Raw genomic sequence first — 9,351 nt, 5'->3', positions numbered from 1 at the left:
AATGCAGAATCATTTAGTGTCAAGGAGTGAACTCTGAGGCATGAACTCAATTGCACGACTCAAACTCAGACTCGGATAGTGTTTCAAAATAAGACTTTACTGGGATTTGCACAGTAATGAAAACAAGGAAAACAAAAACACTCTTTCGAGGAAAACTAGAACAGTGATCAATAACATAGATCCGTGAGAAGTCCGTGAGGTAAGCAGTAACATAGGTCAAAGAGAGACAACGAACTGACAATGAACAGGAGGGAGCTAACACAATATATACACAGGTAAAGGGGACACAGGTGGAAACAATCAGGGCGGGGAAAACAATCAAGGACGCAGGAGACATAAGGGGGCGGGGAGCGTGGAGGCCTGAAATGAGAGGGAGAATTAATTAAGGGAATAAACATAAAGCACAGGACAAAAGGACATGACAAAACTAACAAAGAATAAACTTACACTATAAGTGTCTTGGACATGACAGTACCCCCCCCCCCCCCCCCCCTTCTAGGGACGGCTCCTCAATGAGGCTTATATCTATGATGAAGCGGGAAGGAATCCATGTCCTCTCCTCAAGACCATAACCCTTCCAGTCAACCAGTAGCTGTCGCCCTCTACCCCTTTTCCGACTAGCCAATAGTGTTTTGACTGTGTAAACCGGACCTCCATCGATCATCCGGGGGGGCGGGGGGGGTTTGGCAGTGGGAACCATAGCGCTCTCCTTCAATGGTTTTAGTTTCCCTACATGGAATGTGGGATGTACCTTCATGGACCTGGGAAGCCGTAGTCTCACTGAAACCGGGTTGATGACCTTGGTGATGGGAAAAGGACCCACAAACCGGGGAGCCAATTTACGGGAGAGTACGTGGAGGGGAAGGTCTCGTGTAGAAAGCCAGACTTTTTGGCCTGGCTGGTATACAGGGGCTGGTCGGCGTTTTCGGGCTGCTGCTCTTTTAACCAGTTGTGAATTCCTGAAGAGGACCTTCCTAGCCGCAGCCCACACGCGCCGACAACGCCTGACCAGAGCGTGGGCAGACGGGACCGTGACCTCTCTCTCCGTGGCTGGGAACAGTGGCGGCTGGTAGCCATAAACACAGTGAAACGGGGACAGGCCCGTGGCAGAAGTAGGGAGGATGTTGTGCGCATACTCAACCCAGGTTAGGTGCTCGCTCCAGGAGGATGGATTCTGGGACACCAGGCAGCGAAGGCAGGTCTCCAGTTCTTGATTTAGGCGCTCTGTCTGGATGGTATCCAGACGAGAGACTGACCATGGCACCGATGAGGCTGCAGAACTCCTTCCAGAAGCGTGACACAAACTGGGGACCCCGGTCGGAGACAATATCCTTTGGGAAACCATGAAGCCGAAAAACATTATGCATCATGACCTCAGCCGTTTCCTTAGCTGAGGGCATCTTGGGCAAAGCAATGAAATATGTCATTTTAGAAAACCGGTCCACTACCGTGAGAACTGTGGTTTTACCTCTAGAGAGGGGCAGGCCAGTGACAAAGTCCATGGAGATCTCTGATAGTCCTATTCGCGCTCTGGAAGAGGTCTTGTTTCGAGCGCAGACAGGGCACGCCTCCACATACTCCTTCACCTTGGATGTCCACCATAAACGTTGTTTTATAATGAACATAGTTCTCTTGACTCCGGGGTGACAGGTGAGCAGCGAAGTGTGAGCCCAGTGGACCACCGGTGGTCGCTCGGCCTCCTGAACGAAAAGCCGGTTAGGCGGGCAACCCCTTGGTGCAGGACCTCCAGCTTTGGCTCGTATTACCTCCTTCTCTACTGACCAATTCAGCGCTCCTACCACCTGGTTTAATGGGATGATGGGTTCCGGCTCCTTGACTGTAGGCACAGGGTCAAACAGACGGGACAAAGCATCAGGCTTGACATTCTTAGACGTTAAAGTCAAAACGGTTAAAAAACAAGGTCCACCTAGCCTGGCGGGAGTTCAGTCTTTTGGCTTTTCTTATGTACTCCAGGTTTTTGTGGTCGGTCCAGACCACAAAAGGATGCTCGGCTCCCTCCAACCAATGCCTCCACTCTTCCAGTGCCAGCTTCACGGCCAGCAACTCACGGTTTCCCACGTCGTAATTTCTCTCTGCTGGAGAGAGCTTCCTGGACAGAAAAGCGCAGGGGTGAAGTTTGTTGTCCTTCTGTAGTCACTGGGAGAGGACCGCTCCCACCCCTTCCTTGGAGGCATCCACTTCTACCACAAACTGACGAGTGGTGTCCGGCAAGGTGAGTATGGGAGCAGAGGTGAACATTCCTTTAAGCCGAGAAAAAGCCTCCTCAGCCTGAGGAGACCACCAAAAAGGCACTTGAGGGGACGTGAGGACATGAAGAGGGGTTGCAATAGCACTGAAACTCCGCACAAAACGTCTGTAAACATTTGCAAAGCCTAAAAATTGCTGCACTTTCTTACGAGAGTCAGGGGTAGGCCAACAAGCTACTGCGCTAACCTTCTCTGGGTCCATCCTAACCTGACCTGGAGAAATGATGAAGCCCAAAAAAGTGACTGTCTCTGCATGGAATTCGTATTTTTCTGCTTTGACGAACAACCTATTCTTGAGCAGCTCTTGTAGGACCTGGCGGACATGTTGTTTATTGGTGTCAAGGTTAGGGGAGTAGATCAGAATGTCGTCAAGATATACAAAAACGAAACGGTTCAGAAACTCCCTCAACACGTTGTTGATCATAGCCTGGAAAACAGCAGGAGCGTTTGATAATCCAAATGGCATTACGAGGTATTCATAGTGGCCTGAAGGGGTGTTAAAACCCGTCTTCCATTCATCGCCCTCCCTGATCCTGACTAAATGATAAGCGTTACGCAGGTCTAACTTGGTGAAAACCTTGGCATCCTGAAGCTGCTCGAAGGCTGACGAGATGAGAGGAAGGGGTTACCGGTTTTTAACCGTAATGTCATTGAGAGGTGAGTAGTCAATACAAGCGACCCATCCTTTTTGCCAACAAAAAAAAACCCCGCTCCTGCTGGTGATGAGGAAGGGCGAATAAGGCCTGTTTTGAGGGAGGCATCAATATAGTCCTTCATGGCCTCTTTCTCAGGTCCTGAAATAGCATATAGTCGACCCTTAGGAATTGGAGACCCAGCAATCAGGTCAATAGCACAGTCATAGGGCGGTGAGGAGGAAGAGTCAGAGCCTTGGTTCTCATTCATAACACTCCGTTCGATGTCTCACTATGGGATGCGCCTCATCGCGGAGCAAACAGAAGCATCAATCTCATTACGCCAATCCTGATTGGCTGGTGATCTTGACGTCAACGTCAGGGGAATCCACCCCCTATAAGTAGCTTGCGCTACGTCGCATGCGTCATTCAAACACCTCTTCTCGCTTCAGAGCACATCTCTATGGTAGCCGGGCTAGCTTAACAGTCCACAGACTGAACCCAAAATCTAAATTTCGGTCGACGGGCGCTCGCCGGCTACCCTTCCTGCTTCGCAAGAAGACTGCTAATACTAACACACCAGTTAGTATTATAATCGACCTCGCCGTTTCTTCCTCGGGAATTAAGGTAAGGTTTTGATTTTTTCAAGCTAGCAACACACCTGTCGCTAGCTTGCTTTCCCTCACTACCGACTCCACGGTAGCGAGGACGTTTTTCTTTTCTCTTTCTCACGGAGGAGGAAAGGATTCAAAGAATATTAACACACCAGTTAATATTCTTTGAGAAAAAAGACCTACACCGTCCTTTTTTTCTCCGGATTAAAGACAGGTTGGTAACACTTTTTTCTCGACGACGTACCTGTTACGAGCAGGTCCTCTCCACGCCACGCGGCGAACAAGATGGACACCTCTCTCTCTCACACCAGAGGAGCCAGGGACTCGGAGGCTCGACTCGGATGCTGCGGGTTGAAGATCAGGCACAGACTCACACCAGCTCTGCTCGGGCTGGAACACGCCCAGGAGGCTATTGACAACCCCGGCTCGTGCGGGCATTGTGCCCGTTTCACCATAAAGAGCCTCCGCCGACGGTTAGCATGCCAAGCTAGCTTGTCGGGACAGGACCCCCTCATGTCCGTTGATTTGCCGGCTGGCAATCAAGACGCGGGGGCGTCCGCCGCAGAGATTGAGCCCCGCACTGTGTCGGTCTGTGGCTCATCAACAGCGGCAGCTGCAGAACCGGAGTCCCGCGCCGTGTCAGGCTGGGACCCGGTGGCGGCAAGAGACGCAGGAACGGAGCCCCACGCTTTACCAAGCTGGGGCTCCCGGCTGGACCTCACCATGGTATTGCCCGCGGAGGATGTCCTGGAATTGGATTATATGGAGGACGAAGAGGGTGCCTCTGAGTTCCTCCTGTCTGATTCGGATGAGCAAGAAGACGATATCTTCATGTCATCGGCTCAGGCTGCAAAGCCGGGAGCGATGGCTGCTCTCCCGGGCGATAGCACACCAGCTTCGCCCTGTCTGAGCATGGACCTGCAGGCCGTGTGTCAGCGTGCCGCGTCCAGACTAGACATCCCGGGGCTCGAAATGGCCAAGGAGACCTCCAGGTCCCGTTACGAGGGGAAACATTTTCCCCAAGCAACGAGGACAAAGAGGCAACTCCTTCCGGTCTTCCCGGAGATGTTGGATGAGGTGTCGGTCTCGTGGAGATACCGGCCCTTTAGCAACAAGGCCCCAATCCAGGATGCCTCCTCCCTAGACTGTGACGGTATGGAGAGGCTCGGCCTGCTCCACTCCACATACCGCCTATGGAACCACTGGCGGCAGCCCACCTCCTACCGAGCAGGAACCCCACGCTGCCAGCGAAGGCGAACCGGTTCCAGTCGACCATGACTGAACGGTCCTACCGAGCCGCAGCGTTGTCCGCCAGGGCTTTGAACGTTTCCTCGCTGCTAACCGCATACCAAGCTGAGCTCTGCGAGGATCTGTCAAGCAATAAGCAATCCTGCACCAGCCTTTCTGGACGAAATGGCCGCGATCACAGACATTTGTCTTCGTGTTCAACGGTGCACCGTCCAGGCCACGGGCAAGGCAATGGGGATCATGGTGGTGCAGGAAAGAGCTAGATGGCTCAACCTCACCAACCTCCCAGATCGGGAAAAGGAGGATGTGCTAGACATGCCCATCGTTCCCGAGGGGATTTTCGGCTCCGCTTTCGCCTCCATGCGAGTCGAAAAAGAAGGAGGACGAGGCCCTCCACCTCTATCTCCCTCGAAGGGTCCAGCCGCTGCCTTCACAGCGGCAGTCCTTCACCCAAGCTGCCTCGAACCCTGCTCGGTTCAAAGTACCGAAACAGCAGAGGTCGCAGCCCGCCCCGAGTCCCCAGCCCAGGCAGGAGACGAGGGTGAGTTGGCCTAGAAAATCTCCGGTTCCGGCTGCAGCCAACCCAGAATTTCGGCCAGCAGTCGAAGAAGAAGCGGGCGGCCTGACAGCCCCCCTTCTCCCCTCTGTGACAGAGCTGGAAGTCCACGGTTCCCCAGCTCTAGATGTGTTCCCGCTGCCTCGAGAGATGCCTCAACACCATCCTCAAGTCCGCAAAAACACATGTCACAATATTGTTGTTGTTTCTCACATAAACCATTTTCCGCTGACGCATTCAGGCTTCAGGCCAAGGGCGCAGCTCAAAAAAAATGAAAAGAAAAACAATAAACAGTCTGTCAACTGTTCCCCTTCTGAGAGCAGCTATGGCCTCTCTCAAAAAGGCGGATAATAGACGGGTCTGTGAAGGCACCACCGTCACGCGCATGCGCAGTGCCGGCTGGGGTTGTGAAGGCACCACCGTCATGCGCTGTGTCGGTGGGGATTGTCGAAATGGGGTACCACCGTGTTCAGACACTATAGGGCCCCATAACACAACAAATAGAGACTCAGAGGGTAAGAGACGTGACATCTCCGCTGGCTCTAAGGAGCCCAGTGGGAGATGCTCACAACATCTGCTTGGGTTTTCAAGACAGTAACACGGGGCTACAGATTCCAATTCGCTGTCACCCCCCCTCGCTTCTCGGGCATTCTGTATTCACAAGCCCGAGGAGAGTCAGCCCATATTCTGGAGAGAGAGATCCTCTCACTTCTAGAAAAGAGGGCTATATCTATAGTACCCGCCGAGCAGAGTCAGAGCGGCTTTTATTCCAAGTATTTCCTCGTTCCCAAACGAGGAGGGAACGGAATTCAGCCAATACTAGATTTGACGGCTCTGAACAAATATCTAAAAAAGATACAAATTCAGAATGCTCACTCACACATCTCTGTTGCGTCTCGTGCGATAAAATGACTGGTTTACATCAGTCGACCTGAAAGATGCGTATTTCCACATCCCAGTATATTACCCACACGGGAAATATCTGAGTTCGCATTTCAGGGGATCTGTTATAAATACAGAGTACTTCCCTTCGGTCTGTCTCTCAGTCCAAGAGTGTTTGTACGATGTATGGAAGCCGCGATAGCCCCGTTAAGACAACAGGGTATTCGCTGGCGACCTACCTAGACGACTGACTGCTTCTCGCACAGTCGGAGCAGGAGGCTATTACGCAGACAAATGTCCTCGTAAAGCACCTGCTCAACCTGGGGTTCATAATAAACACAGAGAAGAGCATGTTGTGCCCAGCACAGACTGTACTCTTCCTGGAGTTACACCTGAACTCGGTACCCTTTACAGCCCGCCTGTCAGCGGAAAGAGTGAAAGCTTTCAGAGCTTGTCTTGCTCATTTCCAGCTGCGCAAACATGTTCTCTTCAGATCATGCCTGCGGGTTAATGGGGCTCATGGCGTCAGCCATCCTGGTTGTACGACTGGGACGCTTACACATGAGGGAGTTTCAGCGCTGGGTAGCTGCTCTAAAACTAAACCCCGCGTGTCATGGTGCGCGGGGAGTAATGGTTGCGGGTGAAATGCGTAATGGCACTGCGTCACCTGGCTGCACCCGACTTTTCTAGTACGGGGCGTGCCTATGGGTGCTGTCCTTTCACGGAAGGTAGTCACCACGGACGCATGTCTGACAGGGTTGGAGAGGTATTTACGAAGGTCGTCCGGTGAGGGGTCTCTGGATCAGAGACCTCCAGCGGGCACACATAAATTACCTGGAGCTTTTAGCTGTGTTCCTCACCCTAAAACGCTTTCTGCCTTTTCTCACAGGACATCATGTCCTCGTGAGGACAGACAATACGACTACAATATCATATATAAACCGCCAAGGGGGTTTGCGTTCTCTCCAGTACACATGCTGGCACGCAAACTGATCTTATGGAGCGGCGGACATCTTCCTCTCTCTGAGAGCGACGCACGTACCAGGAGTGATGAACCTCGGGGCAGATCTACTGTCCAGAGGTGCACCACTATACGCAGACTGGACTCTACATCCAAGGATTGTGAGTCAGCTGTGGGTGGCGTTACGGCAGAGCCGCGGTAGATCTGTTCGCATCAAAAGAAAATGCTCAATGTCAGCTGTTCTTTTCAATGCGCGATCTAAATGCACACCGTTAGGCGTGGACGCGCTCGCGCACGTTTGGCCTCCAGGCCTTCTGTACGCCTTCCCACCCCTGGCTCTGATACCCCCAACTCTGGCCAGAGTGAGGGAACAATGCAACACACTATCCTGATAGCTCCGCACTGGCCTGCAATGTACTGGCTGGCGGAGATATATCAGCTGCTGTGCGGGCAGCGATGGCAGCTCCCACTACGCAGGGACATACTGTCTCAGGCGGGGGGTGGGGGGGCGGGCGATCATTCACCTACACCCAGAGCGCTTGGCACTTTGGGCCTGGCCCGTGAGTGGTACAATCTGACAGTGGGACTCCCTCAGAAGGTGATAAACACTATTCAGAGTGCGAGAGCTTCCTCCACCAGGTCTCTCTATGACTGTAAGTGGAGGGTGTTTGAGGAGTGGTGCCTTAAAAAAAGGACACACTCTCCTTTTCAATGTCCTGTCGGCGGTGATTTATTCATTTCTACAGGACTTGATTGATAAACACAGAGCTTTCTCTACGATCAAAGTGTACCTGGCTGCTATTGATACGAGTCGGGTCGGCGTGCTCATTCGACTCGTGGTCTGGCATACATCCTGGGCTTTGTTCAAGGGTGTTTCCATCCAAGACATTTGTGCAGCAGCGAGCTGGTTCCCTCGCCGCTCACTTTTGTCCGCTTTTACAGGATAGACATTCTCTGCTCCTAGTGTGGCCCGAGCAGTGCTGGGCACCTGTTGAGTCAGAGCTCTACCTGTTAAGTTCTGGTGGTTTGGTGAATTTCGAGATAAGCTCGTCTGGCAATACGGGAGCTACAATATCCCATAGTGAGACATCGAACGGAGTGTATGAATGAGAACTATAAGTACTTACGTAAACCCCAGTTCTCAGAGTAACATGTAGTGAGATGTCTCACCAGACGGCCCCTCCTTGCTATGGTTGAAGCGAGAAAGAGGTTGCTTATTTTGAATGACACATGGGACGTAGCGCAAGCTACTTATAGGGGGTGGATTCCCCTGACGTCAAGATCACAGCCAATCAGGATTGGCGTAATGAGATTGATGCTTCCGTTTGCTCCGCGATGAGGCGCATCCCATAGTGAGACATCTCACTTCATGTTACTCTGAGGACTGGGGTTACGTAGGTAACATATAGATTTACTGAATACTTCACTTAAATCGTAGTAGCAGGAAGGGACTGAAAGTACATCAGGAAAATATATTTCTGGGATAGTTCCCTGCCTAACCCCCAGTTTCCACCGGGTCCGTCTGCGCCGCGGCCACTCTAGTCAATGGGTGCTATTCCACCACACGCGCCGCGTTACGGCTCAGACAAGTCCCAGAAGCGGCTCGGCACAGCGCTTCTCTAAAATTAGGATGAATCCTATTTTTGCCGCGGCGCTGCCGAACATAAGGTCGGGCAGGCAGCCCCCCCCTCGCAGGAAGTGGAAAGGTGAGCAGGGCCAGGCCCATCCCCCACATATACTAATTTAGCAGACCCCCCTCCTTCATCACAACACCTCCACTACGATACGCACGACGAGATTTTCATCATGGAAGTGGAAAAACACACTATTTTATATGATGTAACCAATGCTTACTACTAGGACAACATCAGAAAGAACAAGGCCTGGTTTTTAGTCGCTGCTGCAGTTTGTGGAGTGGAAGGTAACAACTACATATTAATGTTTTAAAGTTAATTAATACTTGTAGGTACAGTACAGAGCCATTCAATAAACACTATTTAAACAGACACAAACATAAAACATTTAACTACGTAGCCTACTTACTTTCTTGTAGAAGTACAAATGTCCAGGATGCCCAAATCAATAACAACACTGCGAGCCTGCACGCACGACGCTACGCTTCTGGGACGCGTCCGGTGGGTTATGGCGCTAGAGGAGGTCGGACCAAAACCTCGGCGCAGCCGTGATGCGG

This window comes from Pseudochaenichthys georgianus, chromosome 1 (assembly GCF_902827115.2).
Source record: "Pseudochaenichthys georgianus chromosome 1, fPseGeo1.2, whole genome shotgun sequence".
NCBI lineage: Eukaryota > Metazoa > Chordata > Actinopteri > Perciformes > Channichthyidae > Pseudochaenichthys > Pseudochaenichthys georgianus.
The sequence above is the reverse complement of the archived record's forward strand: the minus strand, read 5'-3'. Positions refer to the sequence as shown.